The sequence below is a fragment of the Bufo gargarizans genome, chromosome 2 (genome assembly GCF_014858855.1).
Source record: "Bufo gargarizans isolate SCDJY-AF-19 chromosome 2, ASM1485885v1, whole genome shotgun sequence".
In the NCBI taxonomy this organism is placed as follows: domain Eukaryota; kingdom Metazoa; phylum Chordata; class Amphibia; order Anura; family Bufonidae; genus Bufo; species Bufo gargarizans.
In genome coordinates this window covers 227702376-227726432 of record NC_058081.1, presented here as the reverse complement: position 1 = coordinate 227726432, position 24057 = coordinate 227702376, and positions in this window count along the sequence as shown.

Sequence of the window (24057 nt, the reverse complement as noted above, 5' to 3'; positions counted from 1 at the left end):
CGATGTACATAAAGAATAAAAACAGGGGGGAACCCAGTTCAGTGTGGAGAAGAGGAGGGATAAATGGAGCCCAATATCTGCAAACAAATCGGTTATGGGTGTGTAGCAGGGCTGACAATCTTTTGTGACTTATCTTAGAAAAACAGCAATGTAAGGCCTCATGCACACGACAGTTTTTTTTCACGGTCCGAAAAAACGGGGTCCGTGGGTCCGTGATCCGTGACCGTTTTTTCGTCCGTGGGTCTTCCTTGATTTTTGGAGGATCCACGGACATGAAAAAAAAGTCGTTTTGGCGTCCGCCTGGCCGTGCGGAGCCAAACGGATCCGTCCTGAATTACAATGCAAGTCAATGGGGACGGATCCGTTTGAAAATTGAGCCACAGTGTGTCATCTTCAAACGGATCCGTCCCCATTGACTTACATTATAAGTCTGGACGGATCCGCTTGCCTCCGCACGGCCAGGCGGACACCCGAACATAACTTGAAGCGTCCCCATCACCATGGGAACGCCTCTACGTTAGAATATACTGTCGGATATGAGCTACTTCGTGAAACTCATTTCCGACAGTATATTCTAACACAGAGGCGTTCCCATGGTGATGGGGACGCTTCAGGTTAGAATACACTGCAAACTTGGTACAAGACTGCCCCCTGCTGCCTGGCACCACCCGATCTCTTACAGGGGGATATGATAGCACAATTAACCTCTTCAGGTGCGGCACCTAAAGGGGTTAATTGTACTATCATATTCTCCTGTAAGAGATCAGGGCTGCCAGGCAGCAGGGGGCAGACCCCCCCCTCCCCAGTTTGAATATCGTTGGTGGCACAGTGTGTGCCCATCGCCCCCCCTTCCTCCCTCTATAGTTAAAAATCGTTGGTGGCACAGTGTGTGCCCATCGCCCCCCCCCTTCCTCCCTCTATAGTTAAAAATCATACTTACCTGCCTGCTGCTGCGATGTCTGTGACCGGCCGGGAGCTCCACCTACTGGTAAGTGAAAGGTCTGTGCGGCGCATTGCTAAAGAACTGTCACTTACCAGTAGGAGGAGCTCCCGGCCGGTCACAGACATCGCAGCAGCAAGCAGGTAAGTATGATTTTTAACTATAGAGGGAGGAAGGGGGGGGGGGGGCGATGGGCACACACTGTGCCACCAACGATTTTTAACTATAGAGGGAGGAAAGGGGGGCGATGGGCACACACTGTGCCACCAACGATTTTTAACTATAGAGGGAGGAAGGGGGGGCGATGGGCACACACTGTGCCACCAACGATTTTTAACTATAGAGGGAGGAAAGGGGGGCGATGGGCACACACTGTGCCACCAACGATTTTTAACTATAGAGGGAGGAAGGGGGGGCGATGGGCACACACTGTGCCACCAACGATTTTTAACTATAGAGGGAGGAAGGGGGGGGGGGCGATGGGCACACACTGTGCCACCAACGATATTCAAACTGGGGAGGGGGGGGTCTGCCCCCTGCTGCCTGGCAGCCCTGATCTCTTACAGGAGAATATGATAGTACAATTAACCCCTTTAGGTGCCGCACCTGAAGAGGTTAATTGTGCTATCATATCCCCCTGTAAGAGATCGGGTGCTGCCAGGCAGCAGGGGGCAGTCTTGTACCAAGTTTGCAGTGTATTCTAACTAGAAGCGTCCCCATCACCATGGGAACGCTTCTGTGTTAGAATATACTGTCGGAAATGAGTTTTCACGAAGTGAAAACTTAGATCAGAAAAAGCTTTTATGCAGACGGATCTTCGGATCCGTCTGTATGAAAGCAACCTACGGCCACGGATCACGGACACGGATGCCAATCTTGTGTGCATCCGTGTTCTTTCACGGACCCATTGACTTGAATGGGTCCGTGAACCGTTGTCCGTCAAAAAAATAGGACAGGTCATATTTTTTTGACGGACAGGATACACGGATCACGGCCTCGGCTGCAAAACGGTGCATTTTCCGATTTTTCCACGGACCCATTGAAAGTCAATGGGTCCGCGAAAAAAAACGGAAAACGGCACAACGGCCACGGATGCACACAACGGTCGTGTGCATGAGGCCTAAAAATAATAATTGATGGTGAAATATTAAAATCAGTCCATGACATCCATAATATTGTTCTCTGGCTGTATTACAGCTCTGTACAACCTTCGAGTTCTACAGAACCATTATATAGGACCGATATAAATGTTTGGGGGCTTTACAGTACATCTTTATTCCTCCAATTTCAAGAGAATTTTTTTTCTGTTGGATTTCATATGAATCCAACAGAATCCGACAGATAAAAATCATAGCATGTTCCATCAGATTCCACGTTGGGTCTTCTGAACATCAGGGAGCTGTACAGCCCTTGAGCACTTCGGAAAAGGCTGCTTGCATATGTCTCTGCCATGTGCATGAGGCTTTTGTCCGATAAAACGGTTTGTGGTGATTTGGAGAGATATTTTCAGTAGGTTTTGAGGTGAAAACGCCTGATGAAAGTTGAAAATCCACTTGAATTCTGTCTTTCTCCAACTACTTGTGTTCAGCTGTCACTTTTATTCTGCTTGGCTAATGTTGGGTATTAAAACATTTCATCCCATTTACTGTATTAGGACACATCAGGATTTTCCACAGAAGGCACAAAGATATGGTTATTATTCTTTATACTTAAGGGTCTTTCCCTTTTGGTGGTCTTTGGAGTCTTTTTGCATTCTTCATGTCCCTATATGTTTTTATACTGACAATAGCATTTCAGTGGTTGGTTATCTTAGAGGGTCATTCAACACAGAACCTACACAAAGTTTAAGCATGAAGAAAGTTCAAGAGTTATGGTTGAACACACAATGTTCAGACACCCATCCGGTTACACTGGTTGGGTGTCTGGAAGGCAGCTGAACTTCAATGTCAATAGGATTTAAATGTACAAAAAATACCCCCTTTTTTAAAGTAAAGCTGAGGAGACAGCATTATGTGAGTATAAGTCATTGACCAGTAGGATTATTGAGAATAAGATTAGTAAAGCATCAAATAACAAAGCAGCCTGTTAAAAATGACTATTCCAGTACTAAAATACTTCCATTGTCCACTGTGTACATTCTTTTTAGGTCAGAAATACACACCCTTATAATGCCGTATAGGTGGTGTCTATACTTCAAGATTTTACTAGCTTTTTTCAAGCACTGCACTGAATTCAGTGTAAAAGCAAAATCTAGGAACAGTCACAGAGAGTGAAGGGAAGGTGAACAATGCAGGGATTTGCACAAAGAATCTGTGACCTGTGACAGAACCATGGCTCCATACCTGCTTAAAGGGGTTGTCTGGGTTATTTCAAAAAGGTAATAGAGCTATTAGGATGATAAAAATGTATACTTACCATCCAGAAGGCTCCTCCGTTCCAGTGCCACCACTCCAATCATCCCCGTAGCTGCAGCCATGACAGAGGTTGGCTAGAGTGGCCACATGCAATATACGGGCACATCATCAGGGCTGTGGAGTCGATAAGCCAAAGTTCTGACTCTGACTTCTGCTTTTCTATAACACTTTGACTCCAGCTCCGACTACTTCATAAATGGCCAATTATTTAGTAATAACAAATTTATTGTAGTAGAATGGTGATATCAGGCTCTTTCTGGCTATCATATAAGTAATCAGGCTACTTATAGAACTTCAGCCATATTTATTGAAATAAAATTCCTGAAATTTACTAAATTCTGGTAAATATGTAATGTGCTATGCATTTAATAATGGGAAAACAGTAATACACTTTAAAGTGTTTTCTAAGACCTTAATACTGATGACCTATCCTCTGGATAGGTCATCAGTATCTGATCTTTGGGGGTCCAACACCCGGGACCCTGCTGATCAAGTTGCCGAGAAGCAGCGCCGTACATTGTATAGCGGCTATGTTTGGTATCGTAGCTCAGCTCCATTCACTTCTATGAGGCTGAGCTGTGCCTAGGCCACATGACTGATGAATTATGAATGATAGTTAATAACAGATTTTTTTTCAAGTTGGAGTCGGAACATTTCTACCAACTCCGACTATACCCAAAACTAGTTTTGACTCCACCTCCACAGCCCTACATATCACCGCTGAAATCACAAAAACCAAACCCAGCAGGGAGGACATAGCCGCAATGCTGGAATTAAGGAGCCATGTTTTTCTAATCTCAGAATCCATTTAAAGGAACATTACAGGGGCATTCTGGTTGTAAAAATGTATCCGCTATCCACAGAATAGGGAATACCTATTTGACCAGCGGGGGTCTAACTGCTGGGATCCTTACAGATCATTAGAATGGGGGCCCTGTACCCCACAGTACCCCTCAAAATAAATGCAGCATCAGGTCGCACATGCGTATTGCCACTCCATTTGACAGTCCTAAAGAGATAAAGCGGCAGTGCACATGCTCGATCTGCGATTTCATTTATTTTTAGGGGCCCCACGGGGTATGTATTCCCAATTCTCGTGGCCTAGTGGATCTGATCCAATAGTTGTCTCCTGTGCTGTGGATAAATTGTTAAACTGGAATACTTCTTTAACCCCCATTCCTGACCTCCGCAGTAATAGTATGGTGGAAGTCAGGTCTTTTAAGATGGTGCCCGATTACGAGCGCAGTGGGTGCCATAGCAGCCAGGTTTCTGCTGTTTCATACATCAGAGATCCAGGGCTAATGTCAGGGGTCGGTGATAATGCTGATCACGGTCATTTAACCCCTCAGATGCTGTGGTCAAATGTGACCATGGCATCTGAGAGCACAAAACCCGGAAATGCTGCACTTACAGGCTTGGGACGGCTCCCCCACACAGAAATCAGTGGAGCTGATCATTGCCTGGGAAAGGCCAGGGCCTGCTGAGGGTCAGATGCTTTTTACAGGTACATTTTAATGTAGGCCTGCAGATGGCAGAACTACATTGCAATATACTGAATATTCTATTTGTCAATGGATTTCATTCCATTGATATAAAGAAGTGGAAATTGACCAATTGCATTATGTTAGGCCTTTGGGGGACTAAAAGAAAGTAGAAAAAAGTTTAAAAGTTTTTAAAAAATATAAAAAAAATATTTTATTTTCCCCAGAATAAAAATAAACTGAAAATTAAAAATCATAGGCCTCACTGTGTGCAAAAACGCCCCTACTATAAAAATATAAAAATATTTATCTGATAAAAAAAAAACTATATAAATTTTGGTACCGTCATAATTGTACTAACCTGGAGAATAAAGGTCAAGGGTCAGTTTTACCACATAGGGAATTCTGTACAAACAAAACCCATAAAACTGTGGCAGAATTTTATTTACAATTTCACCCCATTTGGAATTTTTTCCGACTTCCCATTATGTTGTTTGAAGTAATAAATGGCGCCATTAGAAAGTACAACTTGTCCCGCAAAAAACAAGCTCTCAAACATAAGGTTACTTTCACATTAGCGTTTTCCATTCCGCTATTGAGATCTGTCGAAGTATCTCAATAGCGGAAGAAAGCGCTTCAGTTTTGTTCCCGTTCATTGTCATTGGGGACAAAACTGAACTGAACGAAACGGAATGCACTAAAATGCATTACGTTCCGTTTGGTTGCGTCCCCATAGCGGACAGAAAAACGAGATGTGGTGTGGAGCAAGACCAATGGCGACGGATCCATTTTTTCTGACACAATAGAAAACAAATCCGTCCCCCATGGACCCTGGCCACAGCATGCATGCTGTTGGTTTCCTGCAGCACTTCCTTAAAGGGAACCAGTCATGTGGATATTTGATTATAATCTAACTAATTATATACAATCATTAACTACTAAAAAGTGCCTTAGATGTATTCACTCCCCTGCCCACCTGCTCCTGATTCATATGGAAAATAACTGTCAATCAGCAGCTCATAAATATTCAGGAGCTCATAAATATTCATGACATCATTATGAGCTGGAGCTTTTCAATACAAGATGTTGGCAGATTGACTGGGTCAATTAAAGAAAGTGACCCAGCATTTTGCTAAGAGAATCAGTCACTTATTTATGTTGCCCTTAGTTAGGACACCATAAAACTGATGACAGGTTCCCTTTAAGGGCCAGCGCAAGTCACTTACTGGGCTTTATGGGTTAGGTCATGTGACCTCGCTGACCTATCCTAGCCCTCCTGCGCATATACAGTTGCAAGAAAAAGTATGTGAACCCTTTGGAATGATATGGATTTCTGCACAAAATGGTCATAAAATGTGATCTGATATTCATCTAAGTCACAACAATAGATAGTCACAGTCTGCTTAAACTAATAACACACAAATAATTAAATGTTACCATGTTTTTATTGAACACACCATGTAAACATTCACAGTGCAGGTGGAAAAAGTATTTGAACCCCTAGACTAATGATATCTCCAATAACTAATTGGAGTGAGGTGTCAGCCAACTGGAGTCCAATCAATGAGATGAGATTGGAGGTGTTTACATCTGCCCTATAAAAAAACACACCAGTTCTGGGTTTGCTTTTCACAAGAAGCATTGCCTGATGTGAATGATGCCTCGCACAAAAGAGCTCTCAGAAGACCTACGATTATGAATTGTTGACTTGCATAAAGCTGGAAAGGGTTATAAAAGCATCTCCAAAAGCCTTGCTGTTCATCAGTCCACGGTAAGACAAATTGTCTATAAATGGAGAAAGTTCAGCACTGCTGCTTCTCTCCCTAGGAGTGGCCGTCCTGTAAAGATGACTGCAAGAGCACAGCGCAGACTGCTCAATGAGGTGAAGAAGAATCCTAGAGTGTCAGCTAAAGACTTACAAAAGTCTCTAGCATATGCTAACATGCCTGTTAGCGAATCTACGATACGTAAAACACTAAACAAGAATGGATTTCATGGGAGGATACCACAGAGGAAGCCACTGCTGTCCAAAAAAAACATCGCTGCACGTTTACAGTTTGCACAAGAGCACCTGGATGTTCCTACAGCAGTACTGGCAAAATATTCTGTGGACAGATGAAACCAAAGTTTAGTTGTTTGGAAGAAACACACAACACTATGTGTGGAGAAAAAGAGGCCCAGCACACCAACATCAAAACCTCATCCCAACTGTGAAGTATGGTGGTGGGGGCATAATGGTTTGGGGCTGCTTTGCTGTGTCAGGGCCTGGACGGATTGCTATCATCGAAGGAAAAATGATTTCCCAAGTTTATCAAGACATTTTGCAGGAGAACTTAAGGCCATCTGTCCACCAGCTGAAACTCAACAGAAGATGGGTGTTGCAACAGGACAACGACCCAAAGCATAGAAGTAAATCAACAACAGAACGGCTTAAAGGGTTTCTACCACCAGAAATACTGTTATGTAGCTGACTGACATTAGCGATGCACCCATGTCAGCACTACATAACAGTATGTTTCTAACAGTAGTTCCTGCAGCCATTTTTGTTAAAAACATACTTTTATAGATATGCTAATGAGCCTCTAGGTGCTATGTGGGCATCATTAGCACCTAGAGGGCTCTGTCCACTAACCATTTCAGCCGCCCATCGCGTCCCTCCAGCCCGCACCGCTCCTGTTGATTGACGTGAAACTTCTCAGTATCGAGTACCAATTCCCGCGCCTGCGCCGTGCGCTTCTGTATTCTCCCGGCGCCGGCTTCCTCACTGCGCCTGCGCCAACTACGTTAAAATAAGGAAGCTGGCACCAGGAGCGCGGCATTCACTCACTGCGCCTGCGCCGAATGCAGAAGCGCAGGCGCGGGAATTGGTACTCGATACTGAGAAGTTTCACGTCAATCAACAGGAGCGGGGCGGGCTGGAGGGACGCGATGGGCGGCTGAAATGGTTAGTGGACGGAGCCCTCTAGGTGCTAATGACGCCCACATAGCAACTAGAGGCTCATTAGCATATCTATAAAAGTATGTTTTTAACAAAAACGGCTGCAGGAACTACTGTTAGAAACATACTGTTATGTAGTGCTGACATGGGCGCATTGCTAATGTCAGTCAGCTACATAACAGTATTTCTGGTGGTAGAAACCCTTTAAACAGAAGAAAATATGCCTTTTGGAGTGGCCCAGTCAGAGTCCGGACCTCAAGCCGATTGAGATGCTGTGGCATGACCTCAAGAAAGCGATTCACACCAGACATCCCAAGAATATTGCTGAACTGAAACAGTTCTGTAAAGAGGAATGGTCAAGAATTACTCCTGACCGTTGTGCACGTCTCATCTGCAACTACAGGAAATGTTCGGTTGAAGTTATTGCTGCCAAAGGAGGCTTAACCAGTTATTAAATCCAAGGGTTCACATACTTTTTCCACCTGCACTGTGAATGTTACATGGTGTGTTCAATAAAAACATGGTAACATTTAATTCTTTGTGTGTTATTGGTTTAAGCAGACTGTCTATTGTTGTGACTTAGATGAAGATCAGATCACATTTTATGACCAATTTGTGCAGAAATCCATATCATTCCAAAGGGTTCACATACTTTTTCTTGCAACTGTATTAGTGGCTCAGCCCCCTTCCCAGATGCCTCAGTGTCAAGGTCCTTGTGTCATGCTAAGGTTCCTGGTTTCCGCTAGTGTTCCTGACTCGTATCTGTATTCCTGAACTCTGCTACCAGTTATATCCCTACCTGCTAGCTATGACTCTCCTGTTGCCGCACCAGATTGCCTGACCTTTACCTGTGCCGCCGGCTCTGACCAAAAAAAAACATTGCTGCACGTTTACAGTTTGCACAAGAGCACCTGGATGTTCCACAGCAGTACTGGCAAAATATTCTGTGGACAGATTAAACCAAAGTTGAGTTGTTTGGAAGAAACACACAACACTATGTGTGGAGAAAAAGAGGCCCAGCACACCAACATCAAAACCTCCTCTCAACTGTGAAGTATGGTGGTAGGGGCATAATGGTTTGGGGCTGCTTTGCTGCGTCAGGGCCTGGACGGATTGCTATCATCGAAGGAAAAATGAATTCCCAAGTTTATCAAGACATTTTGCAGGAGAACTTAAGGCCATCTGTCCACCAGCTGAAGCTCAACAGAAGATGGGTGTTGCAACAGGACAACGACCCAAAGCATAGAAGTAAATCAACAACAGAATGGCTTAAACAGAAGAAAATATGCCTTCTGGAGTGGCCCAGTCAGAGTCCGGACCTCAACCCGATTGAGATGCTGTGGCATGACCTCAATAAAGCGATTCACACCAGACATCCCAAGAATATTGCTTAACTGAAACAGTTCTGTAAAGAGGAATGGTCAAGAATTACTCCTGACCGTTGTGCACGTCTCATCTGCAACTACAGGAAACGTTCGGTTGAAGTTATTGCTGCCAAAGGAGGCTTAACCAGTTATTAAATCCAAGGGTTCACATACTTTTTCCACCTGCACTGTGAATGTTACATGGCGTGTTCAATAAAAACTGGCCGGGAGCTCCTCCTACTGGTAAGTGACAGTTCTTTAGCAATGCGCCGCACAGACCTTTCACTTACCAGTAGGTGGAGCTCCCGGCCGGTCACAGACATCGCAGCAGCAAGCAGGTAAGTATGAATCTTCTACAATTGTACTATTGCTAAGTAACCATGGCAACCAGGGATGCAGTAGCTTCCTGGTTGCCATGGTTACCGATCGGAGCCCCAGCGATTAAACTGGGACTCCGATCGGAACTCCGCTGCCACCAATGATGGGGGGGGGGGGGGGGAATGGGAGGGCGCACACTGCCACCAATGGTTGTTACTACTATAGAGAGAGGGGGGGCCGATGGTGGGCGCACACTGTGCCACCAACGATTTATTACAATAGAGGGAGGGAGGGGGGGCCCGATGGTGGGCGCACACTGTGCCACCAACGATATTCAAACTGGGGAGGGGGGGGGGGTCTGCCCCCTGCTGCCTGGCAGCCCTGATCTCTCACAGGGGGATATGACAGTACAATTAACCCCTTCAGGTGCGGCACCTGAGGAGTTAATTGTGCTGATCACGGCCCCCTGTAAGAGATCGGGTGCTGCCAGGCAGCAGGGGGCAGTCATGTACACAGTTTTTCAGTATATTCTACCCTGAAGCATCCCCATCACCATGGGAACGCCTCTGTGTTAGAATATACTGTCGGAAATGAGTTTCACGATGTAGCTCATATCCGACAGTATATGCTAACGTAGAGGCGTTCCCATGGTGATGGGGACGCTTCAAGTTATGTTCGGGTGTCAGCCTGGCCATGCGGAGGCAAGCGGATCCGTCCAGACTTATAATGTAAGTCAATGGGGACAGATCCGTTTGAAGATGACACACTGTGGCTCAATTTTCAAACGGATCCGTCCCCCATTGACTTTCAATGTAAAGTCTGGACGGATCCGTCTGAGGCTATTTTCACACTTAGAAATGTTTTAACAATATAATGCAGACGGATCCGCTCTGAACGGAGCCACCGTCTGCATTATGAACACAAGTGTGAAAGTAAAGGGACTCCTGACTTTACATTGAAAGTCAATGGGGACGGATCCGTTTGCAATTGCACCATATTGTGTCAACGTCAAACGGATCCGTCCCCATTGACTTGCATTGTAATTCAGGACGGATCCGTTTGGCTCCGCACGGCCAGGCGGACGCCAAAACGACTTTTTTTTTCATGTCCGTGGATCCTCCAAAAATCAAGGAAGACCCACGGACGAAAAAACGGTCACGGATCACGGATCACGGATCCACGGACCCCGTTTTTGCGGACCGTGAAAAAAAACTGTCGTGTGCATGAGGCCGTACTGTGAAGATCTAGGGGTTCACTTAGACAACACCCTTAGAGGAGGTAGGACACGTGGCACAGTGGGTTCACACTCAGTCAAAACCAAAAATGCAAAAAAAGGAAAACAGCTGGGAGTAGAAGGGGTTAAATCTTGAAATAAATGAAAAAGTAAATAGTAAAAACTTGTCATTAGTGTTTGTCAGTCTACAAGAAACAGTCCTGTAGAAAGCTTGTAAACGACAAAGGTGAATGTTAAATTATTCCTGATCTTTTTAATTCTCTGTTGGTGAGTGGACCAGGTGGAGTTTAATCAAGGGTCGGCTGTAGACAGAGCAGATGGAGAAGCTTATTTCTGTAGGCAGTTTTCTTAGGCAAAGTTCACACTTCAGTTATTTGGTCAGTTATTTCCATCAGTGTGAGCCAAAACTTGTAATAAAGCCTCCTCAGAGATAAGATAAAATGGAAAGATTTGCACATCCACGGTGCGCTCCTTAGTAAGGCACGATCCTGTCTCCGGCTGCCGCTGTTAGTCGGGTTTCAAGGGCGCACTGCGCATGCGCGAGACTTATGCGATCCCGGCTGCACTGCAGGCTGTCAATCTAACAAAAGAGGGAACGGTTAGGTGTCGTGCTTACCTTGACTTGAAGCAAGGAAGCCGCTACCCCCTTGACTTCAAGATGAGTGGCAATATAGCGCTGATGGCGCTTTAAAAATCAATTTTTTCAATGGAGTATCAGACTACCGGATCAAACATAGGATTATTAACAGACTGGGGGCTACTATGAGGTAATGCTGGCGGTTTTATATGCATCTTTGAGGTGACAGATTCCCTTTAAGGACACTGATAGTGTAAGAAACATTGAAGCATGCACACTGTTTTAATGTTCTTCTCAATTTTAACCTGTTAGGGACATAGGGCGTACAGGTACGCCCTGATGTCCTGCTACTTAAGGACACAGGGCGTACCTATACGTCCTGTGTAGTTCCGATCACCGCTGCGCGGCGGGCGGTGATCGGAACCGGGTGCCTGCTGAAATCATTGAGCAGACACCCTAGGACAATGCGCCGGGGGGTCCTGTGACCCCCCTGTATCGGCGATCGCAGCAAACCGCAGGTCAATTCAGACCTGCGGTTTGCTGCGTTTCCGGGTTATTTGGGTCTCTGGGGACCCGATAACCCGGAATAGGATGGTGATCGGTGGTGTGATAATACACCATCAATCACCATCCTGCGAACCTGAGAGGTGATAGTGACATCACCTCTCAGGATTGGCTCTGATTGGTTGCAGGGGCGGGTGGGCCATTCAAATTAGTGCAGCGCTCCTCTCCTCCTCCTTTTGTGTCCGGTTGCCGAGGAGAGAGGAGTAAGCTGCACGGATCTCCAGAGCCAGCACTCCAGCACCCCATCTGTGCCCCAGCACCCCCTTCTGACCCTCCACAGTAAAAGGTATTTAGGGAAAGGTTAGGGACAGGTTAGGTTAGGTTAGGTAGGGATATTCAAGGAAAGTTAGTGTGAAAAAAAAGTGTTTGATTGCATCACCCTAATTCGGGTGTCTGGGGTCCACAGCACAGCTGTGTAACCCTAAACCCCCCCAGGGGTGCTGCAACTTGCCCCCCCACAACTTTTTTGGGGGCACAAGCAGTTGTTTTTTTCTGACTGTGGCCGGCACTCTTAGCGTCCGGCCACTGTTAGCTCATCGCACACCCCACCGCTGATCAGCTTTTTTTTCAAATTTTTTGCCCTTTTAAAAATAATAATAATTTGTCTGTTAAGTTTAGGGTAAGTTCATGAACACCCGTGCTCCCACACACACGCACACCAAATCACACCAAATAAAGTTTAACACACACACACACACACACACACACTACCCTATGGCCTGCCAGACGTTCTCTGGGCATACGCCCAGCTTGCCTCCGAGTCCGAGAGCCCCAGTGAGGACGAGGATGACCCCACTTTCCTTTTTGTCATCCGCGTCCTCCTCATCATCTAGCGATGATGATGAGCCTGTTAAAGCGGCTTTTAATTAAAGCCTTTAAGATACACTCTGGTGCTCCAAATCAAAGTACCCCCAGGGGTTAATATCCACGCGTGGCTGAGAGACTAGACGCTGACACATAGATGGTCAATGCAATCTCTAATTTACTACAGAAAGTAAGCGGTATATACATCCTCAGAAAAGGGCAGTACTTTCTGAGGCCCATGCATTATTTCATTGGCTCAAAAGGAAGAAGAGATAAGAGAGAGGAGATAATACTCTAGCATTTGCGCACTGGCCACTACTTTGGAATGTGAACTAATGTAAACATCTGGTTATCGTCGCCATGTTGTAATGGCGTCTATCCTAACAATAATACTGCAGACGTCCTATATTACACTTCAAAGAGGCGTTCTTCTATAGGCAGTGAGTAATATGTGTATATCATATTCATCCACCCAAGGGATTGGCTTAGCATCCTTGCACAGTGCAAACATCTTCTTCAAAGCATCTGTGGGGAGATAGAAGACAAACGCTGCCCACAGTTCTCCGCCCCCCCCTTCTTCTCCTCATAGCATTGCATAGACAGAGCTCGACTAACAGCAGAAAGGCGTTGGGGGAGGCTCTTGAGATAAGAAGTTTGTAACAACTTAAGATTAACCAGTTACAGTCCTAGAGATACCAAAAATATAGAATAAAATTCACAAATCTCTAACAGTCCCCCCTTGAATTTTAATTCTCTCCCTAAACCTAAACATCTGTCCCAGTGCTCCGCCTCCTCTTCACCAGCTTCCACAACAAGCCATTCCTAGTGAACAGCCTCCCGTGACACTGGATTTGAGCACGAGGAAGTCAGATGATCTTTTCCTAATTTGCAATGACATCATATGGGGGAGACTGGAGTTCATCAGTGCTTCTGATTTGACTGGACCGAAGTTTTCATACAATTTTTCCATATTCTTTGAGTCATGATCAACAGTCACACAAGGGAAAACCAGTCTCAACACTTCCTTGAAATCAATCCAATTATGCTTTTCTTTGAGCTTCACTGTGCTTGTGGTCAACAACGATCGGAATGGACCATCAAACCAGGGTTTTAGGACTTTTCTAACGTGTCTTTTGCTACCACCCAATCTCCAGACACAAGTGGGTGGGTTCCTGGTACTTTATCAAAACCTGAAAGTGAAGCAAAAACTCGAAAATGTACTTTAATCAAATGCGTGTACAAAACTGATCACATAATCTGTCAGACAACCATGTTGCATCTGTTGCTGCTGTGGGAAATAAAAAATCCTATCCTAGGGGCTGACCCAAAAAGGACCTTATAAGGACAAAGGCCTGTCTCATGGTTAGGCGTATACCTTACTAAAAGAGGGCTACCAGCAGGCACTCTATTAAGGTTTTTGAATCTTTAACTTTAGTGTCCCGTTCAGTTCCTTTTCCCTACTCTACTGCTGCTTTGTGGATGGTACGAAGCATGTAAAGGCCTGTCCTACACCCAAAACCTTAATCATCTCCTGCATCACTCCACCTATGAAGTGAACACCTGTGTCACTTTCAATGATCTAAGGTACCCCATACCTGCACACAACTTCGGCCATAATCTTCTTTACTTCTTTGGGTACAGTTTTGGCCATCCTGGAAACAAGTCATCACATATCAACAGTGGCGACTCTAGGAACAATATATAGGGGGGGCACAAAGATACCACAGTCAAAAATGGGGGGGCAAAAACAAAATAAGTATATTCATATCAATAAGATTACAAAATACGAGAGAATTGCGGTATGCAGGGATACATTTATAATAAAGCCATTTAATTACAAACGAAACTATTCAGTCGTCTGCTGTGCCGTCCTCTGCTTGCTTCCACGGATTCTTTCCCCTTCTTTCTGTCTCTCGTCAGTGCACAGGCGCACTGTTATGGTGGATCTGTGAAAGACACACTGTTATGGGGGCATCTGTGGATGACACATTATGCCTCTCATTAGCCCTCATTATGCCTCTCATATCAGCCCCCATATCAGCCCTTATGCCTCATTAGCCCCCATTATTCCTTATTACCCCCATTATGCCTCTTATCACCCCATATCATCCCTTATGCCTCATTACCCCCCATTATAAGCCCTTATGCCTCATTAGCACCATTGAAAGCCCTTATGCCTCATTAGCCCCCATTATTCCTCTTATTAGCCCCATTATGCCTCATTAGCCCCCATTATGCCTCATTAGCCCCCATTATAAGCCATTATGCCTCATTAGCCCACATTATGCCTCTTATTAGCCCCCATTATTCCTAATTAGCTCCCATATGCCTAATTAGCCCCCATTATGCCTCTTATTAGCCCCATATGCCTCATTAGCCCCCATATGCCTCCAATTAGCCCCATACGCCTCCTATTAGCCCCCATATGCCTCCAATTAGCCCCCATAGCCCTCCAATTAGCCCCCATATGCCTCCAATTAGCCCCCATATGCCTCCTTTTAGCCCCCATAGCCCCCATATGCCTCCAATTAGCCCCCATATGCCTCCAATTCGCCCCATATGCCTCCTATTAGCCCCCATATGCCTCCAATTAGCCCCCATAATGCCCCCAGCAGCCACATTTTTTATAAAATAAAAAAAAACACTTACCTCACCTGCTCCTGGACGGACGCCACCTGCAATTTTCTCCCTCCTCAGTCGACTGTGCTCTAAACTAGCGCACAGCGTGAGGTCACAGAGCGTCCTCACGCTGTGCGCAGCCCTGCACAGCTGACAGCCGAGGACCAGGAAGTGGTGAGTACAGAGCGTTCACCACTTCCTGGTCCTTCGGTACTAATGAGCGCTTCCATAATAGAAGCGCTCATTAGTATTCATCTGGGGGAATCAGCGGGGGGGCACCCGGGGGGGGGGGCAAAGAACAACATAGGGGGGGGCAATTGCCCCCCCTCTAGCGACACCACTACATATCAATACATACTCATACATGCCCACCTTGGGTAGTTGAAGGTAGTCTGCAAACGTTGAAACACATACAAAAAGCAAGACGTGTTTCTTGGGTACCTTAACCACCTTGCCCACGTTGTTCTGGCCACAAATCATTTATCCTTGAGTATATCTGACTGTTACAGTGCTGAACCCTGGGGCGTACCATATGCTACATACTAAATCACACATAGCAGATTTTGTCTGGTGCATCACTCCATGGATTGCCTGTGGCATTGTGGAGTAGAGTGACCTGGGAAGGCAAAGTTTCCCTTAGAACTGTTTTAGGCCCTTCTTATTTGTAGTCCCCCCTTTTCCATCCACAGTCCCTTTCCTCCTTCCCCATCTGGTTCTGTAACATAGTAACATAGTACATAAGGCCAAAAAAAGACATTTGTCCATCCAGTTCAGCCTGTTATTCTGCAAGTTGATTCAGAGGAAGGCAAAAAAAAAAAAAAACTGTGAGGTAGAAGCCATTTTTCCCCACTTAGGGGAATAAAAAATTCCTTCCTGACTCCAATCAGAATAACTCCCTGGATCAACGACCCCTCTCTAGTAGCTATAGCCTGTAATATGATTGCGCTCCAGAAATACATCCAGGCCCCTCTTGAATTCCTTTATTGTACTCACCATCACCACCTCCTCAGGCAGAGAGTTCCATAGTCTCACTGCTCTCACCGTAAAGAATCCTCTTCTATGTTTGTGTACAAACCTTCTTTCCTCCAGACGCAGAGGATGTCCCCTCGTTACTGTCACAGTCCTGGGGATAAATAGCTGATGGGATAGATCTCTGTACTGACCCCTGATATATTTATACATAGTAATTAGATCTCCCCTCAGTCGTCTTTTTTCTAAAGTGAATAGCCCTAATTTTAATAATCTTTCAGGGTACTGTAGTTGCCCCATTCCAGTTATTACTTTAGTTGCCCTCCTCTGGACCTTCTCCAGCTCTGCTATGTCTGCAAGGTCTTAAGAACTTTCGGGAGACAGGAGGAGTTATTTCAGGGACCTGAACTGTGGCCACTTAAGACAGGAGTCTGCTTAGGTAATTTGGCAGCCATTTTTGCCGCCTGATCTGCCGTGGCTTTCCCCTTTGCCTCCTCTGCATCTGTTTACAGTGGCCTTTCGTTGCTATCATCACCCCTCATGTTAGTGACAAGAGGGCTTCCATCAGAGACCTCACTGCTTCCCCATTTTCGATGGGTTTACCTGAAGCGATCAAGGAGTCTCTGGCTTTCCATATGGGCCCATAGTCATGGGCTATCCCAAAAGCACACCTGGAATCAGTGTAAATGTTTTTTGTTTTTTTTCCATCTGCATATCTGCAAGCCATCTTCAGAGTCTTTTAGCTCCACTTCTTGAGCAGACATGTGTGGTAGTTCACGTTTAATCACCACTGCCCAACCTGTGTAGTACCTGCCATCCTGGCCATACCTCGATCCAGGGGCGTACATAGAAATCACTGGGCCCCATAACAAGGATCTGAAATGGGCCCCCTAACCCCACCCACTATCCACCCCTGGCCCGTCCCACCTCCTGTCCTGGCTCCTCCCATGCCACCCCCCCAATAAAGAATCCCTAATGCCCCCCAAAAAGCCCGGGGGGAAGGAGTAGGAGAGCACACTGTCCACTATGAGCCCCCCAAACCCTTAATGCCCCCCCAAAATGCTCAGGACAGTGTGCTTTTCTTCTACTTCTCTTCCCCCTGGGCTTTTTGGAGTAATGGGGGCATAAGGGGGGCTCATAGAGGATTCAGGGGGGAGGCTCATACAGGACAGAGTAGGAGGAAAGCAGACTGTCCTATATGAGCCCCCAAAACCCTTAATGCCCCCCAAAATGCTCAGGACAGTGTGCTTTCCTTCTACTCCTCTCCCCCCTGGCATTTTGGGGGGCATTAGGGGTTGAGGGGCTCATAGAGGACTCGGGGAAGGGGGGGGGGGGGGAGAGGCTCATAGAGAACAGTGTGTTTTCCTCCTACTTATCCCCGAACCTGGACATTTTAGGGTAATGGGGGCATTAGGGGGGCTCATAGAGTATTCAGGGGGGGGCTCATACAGGAAAGAGTAGGAGGAAAGGCGGGACATCATATCAGGATTTCTTGGTCTGCGGGTATCTGTTACTTCTTTACAATGTGCCCCGTTGCCTGTCACTGCAGGGAGCTCGGCCCATATGCTGCAACTACATGCAGCATATGGGCCGAGCTCCCTGCAGTGACAGGCAAGGGTAAAAAAGTAACAGATATCACCCTGCCCCCCAGAGATTTGTAAACTAACACGGGCCTCAGGCAGCATAATATATAATATAGTCATAGTCAGAGTCGGCCGGGCCAGGCACTGCTGCAGGGAGAGCAGCCGGCAGTGACACGGCAGGACGAACGAACGGTACTTGTTCTGAGTCTGAGTGACTTACTTCAGGCCAGCCAGCCAGGGACACAGTTGGTGCTTCAGAATCTTCCTCTTCGTCTCCTCAGCTCAGGCACTCTGGCGACGGCGAAGTTCGAGCCGATTCTCCTGTCCCCTTGCGCCACTGGCCAATCAGCAGCTGCCACTGGCCAATCAGCAGCTGCAGTTCATGAGTGGGCGGGGCCAAATAGTGTGGGCGGGGCCTTCTCTGCACTACGGGCCCCCCAGTGCCGCGGGCCCCATAGCAGTGGCGTGGTCCGCCTCTATGGGCGGTACGCCACTGCCTCGATCCATCCACAAAGGGCACATGATCTAGATTACCTAATGGCTGATTTACCAAATCCCACTACCTCTTGTGACATCATCTGCAAACACTCAGGAGCCTCTTCCTTTGAATCTGGAAGAAAAGTTTAAAGTGCTGTGCCCTAACTCTTCCCTCCCCCTTTGGTCCAGAGGCAACAGGGTGGCTGGGTCCAAAGTATTACACCTTTGGAGAGCAACATTGTCAGGCAACAAAATGGAACACTGCATTCTCAATTAACTGGCAACAAAACAAACATTTGGATTGTACGTTCATGAGGATAGATGTAATATCACCATCACTTTGTGGTTCAGAACTATCTCAGAGCTTTCATCAAGCATAGCTAGTACAACTACTACAGCTCTGATGCAAAAAGGGGCACCTCTGGCCACGGGATCAAGTCTGACTGAATAATATGCTATGGGGTGTTATTGCTGGCCATGCAGTTGGGTGAGGACAGCTGAGTCATGGCCACTCACTTCATAACAATACAATCTAAATGTAATAATCTGATAGGTCCAGTGTGGGGGAACACAAAATTGCCAGCTCTAGACATAAAAAGCATCTACCACCTCATCTGTGAGGTGGTAGGGACTAAAGGACAAATCAATCACAGTGGAGTGAGTAGAGGTATCGGGAACCTAAGCCAACAAGGTGTGTGTGTGTATTGGGCACGATGTGGGTGTTAGAAACTGTGGCTTCATTAACGGCATGTAGGTCATGTACCATCCAATGGTGAGTGGGTTTGCTTTTCTCAGCTTCTGGGAGTACTGATACAAACATGGACCAGGGAATTTTATCACTAATGGCCAACAAACAAAGTTCCTGGTCATTGAGGGCACCTGTAAGCTTCACAGTGCCGTCCTCCTGATATGAGATACTAGCATGTACTTTTGCAAGCAAATCTGCACCCAGGAGGCAACAAGCGGCGTTACCACTGACCAGCAAACAGGCAAGCGCATCTTGGTTAGGGGCAAATCTAATATGGATGGTTTCTGTTAAAAGGGGAGTGTACTACTTTCCCATCCACTTCTACCCAAAGACTGGTGTCCTTGCAGAGTAAATCAGGGGAGGCCATGTTTGCTGTGCACAACTGTCTTGGCTGCTCCAGTATCAATCAAAAACAGGACTACTTCTTTTATCACCCAGAATGAGGGATATCATTGGGCCAGACTGAATCTGCTAAAAATGTTTAAAAGTAGAGACGATACTGGATTTCCTGTTTCCTAATCTTGATCTAACTCCCCCCCCTCACCTGTCTTTGTGTTCTCCTTATGACAAAAAACATGGGTGTCTGTGGGGACGGACAGTGATCCGGGCATGGTCAACATAGAATACAATCCTCTTATGTGATGTGGACGAGGAGTACCACACACAGCACAACACTCTTTCTTCTGGGATCTGGGTCCCACAGACTTTGCAGGCCCATCTCCCAGGACCATTATAGGGTGGCAGACTTACTTTTTCCTCACTTCAATGAGGCGTTTGACATAAGGGCTGAAGCAATGCCAAAGGAACACTACCTATGGTTGGCACCACTGAACCACCAATGCTGTTTGATGTTACTCTGGATTTTGGCTTACAGAAGTATCCACCTTTTCCTATCGCGGAATTAATAGACTGGAAAACAGGACTTCTCATCTTCCATGGGAGTGTCTTATAACTAGGGGATGGGCACAAGGGCTGTCATTGTCTGTAACGTCCACCCCTATCCTCCTCCCTCCGCTCTGAGTCATCTAAGTCCACCCCTTTCAGTCGGACGCTGTGGTCCTCCTTCTGTCCGTCAGTAGTGTCCCAGCTGTCCATAAGAACAGAGCTCTGATGTTAAGCACAAAACTTAACATGTAACACGTAACTTCAAACATTGAAACAAACAGATCTGACAATACAGACATGAACACACAAAAGGGCCCATAAGAAACTTTTCATTGACTTCAATTTAAAAAAAAAAATGTACAGCTCAATCAACACTGTTGGCACCAATAAAAAACAAATAATCTTCCAAGAAAAATAAAATAAAATTCTCAATTCGCATATTATTTAAAAACAAATATCGTACCCCATACACATTCACATTTTCATGTACTCATTTTCACAAACAGCTCATAACCACACCCTTATACATAAAATATGAATTGCATACACAGCTCTACTAAAAATATCCATCAGTCTTCACACATTTCCGACTCAACTACAACTCAAAGCCACACCCAGTCACATTCCACTGAATCATTTATGTCTTCCAACCCAGCCACACGGTTTTCTTTGTTTCATCCCAAAACTTGCAGCACAGACAAACACAGCTTTCCTGGAAACAGATAAGCACACCACACCCAGAATTGCTGATGTTCTATGTCGCTGTTGTGCTGTGTTTTCCAATGTCTTCTGGTCTTCACTCTGTGATTAATCAACTCTTATAAGAAAACAATATACATGTTATAATCATACAGTCATTTTGTTAAAAGCTGGATTCCCACATTACACTGCTTGGGAAAGAAGAAAGAAAATTATTGAACAATTCTTTGTCTTGTATAATATATTACACATCACTTACTCTGCATGATTCCCTCCCCCTTTTCTTTTGCCCACTTCTCTTATCTCAGGAATGTTTCTCTGTAAAGGCAGGGGAATTGAATCTCTGTAGCTCACACTAGGTATAATACTTATCCATTAACTGACCAGGCCATGGATCTTCTCTATTTCCCTATTTAAACACACACATATTATTAGGGTAACAAAACTTAACCAGTTAATTTCGGGGCCACACTTTCTCTGTAACATTCTTTTTCACATTTTAACTTTCAATTCTCCATTAATATCTGTATTTTCTCCTTCTTCATAATACTGGGACTGACCCATTTCAACAGCAGTATTTCAGACTGACACACACAAAACAGAGGAGTAAGGAGGCACCTTTAACCCTTTCCTCCACAGACAAAGGATTCACCCTCCCCTCTGGTTGGCTCAAATCTGACTATAACGTCTGACTAGTCAGCTGGGACTCCCCGCACTCCCTCTCCGGGGGTCAGGCGGCTCCGCACGCATCTTCCTGTGGGTCAGGTCAGGTGGAGAATATCTCTGCAGTCTTCCCTTTTTAGAGGGTCATGTGGCTCCACGCGTCTTCCTGGCCAGGTCAGCCGGAGTTTACTTTGTCCCACACCTCGGCGCTACAGCACCCCCTTCCAAACCAGGAGGTTACTGTCCCCTCCCTTTGTCTGTAGTCTTACTGTTCATGCTCAATTCACTTCCCGAACCATACTGACACACATAAACACATATACACACCAGAGTGATCTATAAATTCAGATTATGGTTCTATGGACCCCAGGCTTTCAGCATATTAGCCGACTACTATACTTACATGGGTACCACCTCACAGCAGACTAAGCCAACATGAAGTGACAATCTAAATGGCAGAAAGGCGGGTAAGAGTTTTCTTACCGCTCTATTAAAGCCGACCATCTCCTCTCTGCTGTTCGTCAAGTCCTGGAGCCTCTTGTGTGTCGGCTGTTGATGCTCCCTTCAACCTTGGGGTCCCATCTGGGGTGCCAATTGTTAAAGAGGATTTTAATTAAAGCCTTTAAGATACACTCTGGTGCTCCAAATCAAAGTACCCCCAGGGGTTAATATCCACACGTGGCTGAGAGACTAGACGCTGACACATAGATGGTCAATGCAATCTCTAATTTATTACAGAAAGTAAGCAGTATATACATCTTCAGAAAAGGGCAGTACTTTCTGAGGCCCAGGCATTATTTCATTGGCTCAAAAGGAAGAAGAGATAAGAGAGAGGAGATAATACTCTAGCATTTGCGCACTGGCCACTACTTTGGAATGTGAACTGATGTAAACATCTGGTTATTGTCGCCATGTTGTAATGGCGTCTATCCTAACAATAATACTGCACACGTCATATATGACACTTCAAAGAGGCGTTCTTCTATAGGCAGTGAGTAATATGTGTATATCATATTCATCCACCCAAGGGATTGGCTTAGCATCTTCTTCAAAGCATCTGTGGGAGATAGAAGACAAACGCTGCCCACAGTTCTCTGTCCCCCCTCTTCTTCTCCTCATAGCATTGCATAGACAGAGCTCGACTAACAGCAGAAAGGGGATGGGGGAGGCTCTTGAGATAAGAAGTTTTCTAACAACTTAAGATTAACCAGTTACAGTCCTAGAGATACAAAAAATATAGAATAAAATTCACACATCTCTAACAAGCCCCCAAGGCGGCGGAGCAAGGGGACCGCCATGCTAGGGACCCTGTGGCCCACACTAGTACAAGCAGCTCTGAGGCTCATACTAGTTTTCTGGCCCACCAGATAAGTCCACCTGAGCCCCCTACCGGTGAACTTGTCTGGTGTACCCCAGAGCATTTTGAGCCTGCGATTCCTGATTTTGTTGGTCAACCAGGAATCCAGATTTCCACAATGGGCTTCACTGAATATGACTATTTTAGTCTTTTTTTCAGTGACCACTTTGTAAATCTGATGGTGGAGCAAACAAACCTGTACGCCCAACAGTTCGTTGCTCAACACCCGGGCTCCTTTTTGGCTATGGCGGTGGCTGGACTCCAGTCAGTGCAGCCGAGATGAGAACATTTTGGGGTCTCGTGCTGCACATGGGCCTAGGTGGTCCTGCCTATGACCGCCTGTACAAAATCAGGCTGGTCATCGATCACTTTGGGGCCAAATTTGTGCAGGCCTATGTACCTGGAAGGGAGGTCTCGGTTGATGAGTCTCTCATTGCTTTCAAGGGGAGACTCATTTTCCGCCAGTATGTTGCATACTGGTATGCATTATTGAAGGCAACAGAAAATTGCATTAGACTTGTCAGTAAAAGCAAAAAAAGGAAGAGACCACTGTGGTACTCAGCAGAAGTGGCCCAAATCATTAAAAATAAAAAGCTAGCATTTTGTAATTATAAAAAAAACCAGAGCAATGAAGACAAGGAAATCTACAAGATTAGGCAGAAAGAGGCCAAGCAAGTTATAAGAACTTCTAAAGCTCAGGCAGAAGAAAAACTAGCTCAGTCTATGAAAAAAGGGGATAAGACATTCTTCAGATATATAAATGAAAAAAGGAAATTAAAACAAGGAATAACTAAATTAAAAACAAAGGACGGAAGGTATGTAGAAGAGAATAAAGGGCTAGCCGACTGCCTTAATGAATACTTCTTTTCAGTTTTTACAAAAGAAAAAGAAGGAGAAGGACCTCCACTAGAAAGGATGACTATTAAATCGTTTGATGCATGTGTCTTTACAGAGGAAGATGTTCTAAGTTTGCTGTCTAAAGTGAAGACAAATAAGTCACAGGGGCCTGATGAGATACACCCAAAATTATTAAAAGAGCTTAGTGGTGAGCTGGCAAAACCGTTAACAGATTTATTTAACCAATCATTAGTAACAGGAGTCGTCCCGGAAGATTGGAAATTGGCAAATGTCGTGCCCATTCACAAGAAAGGTAGTAGGGAGGAATTGAGCAACTATAGACCAGTGAGTCTGACATCAATAGTAGGCAAATTAATGGAAACCCTACTAAAGGATAGGATTGTGGAACATCTAAAATCCCATGGATTGCAAGATGAAAAACAACATGGGTTTACTTCAGGGAGATCATGTCAAACAAATCTTATAGATTTTTTTGACTGGGTGACTAAAATAATAGACGGTGGAGGTGCAGTAGACATCGCATATCTAGATTTTAGTAAGGCTTTTGACACTGTCCCACATAGAA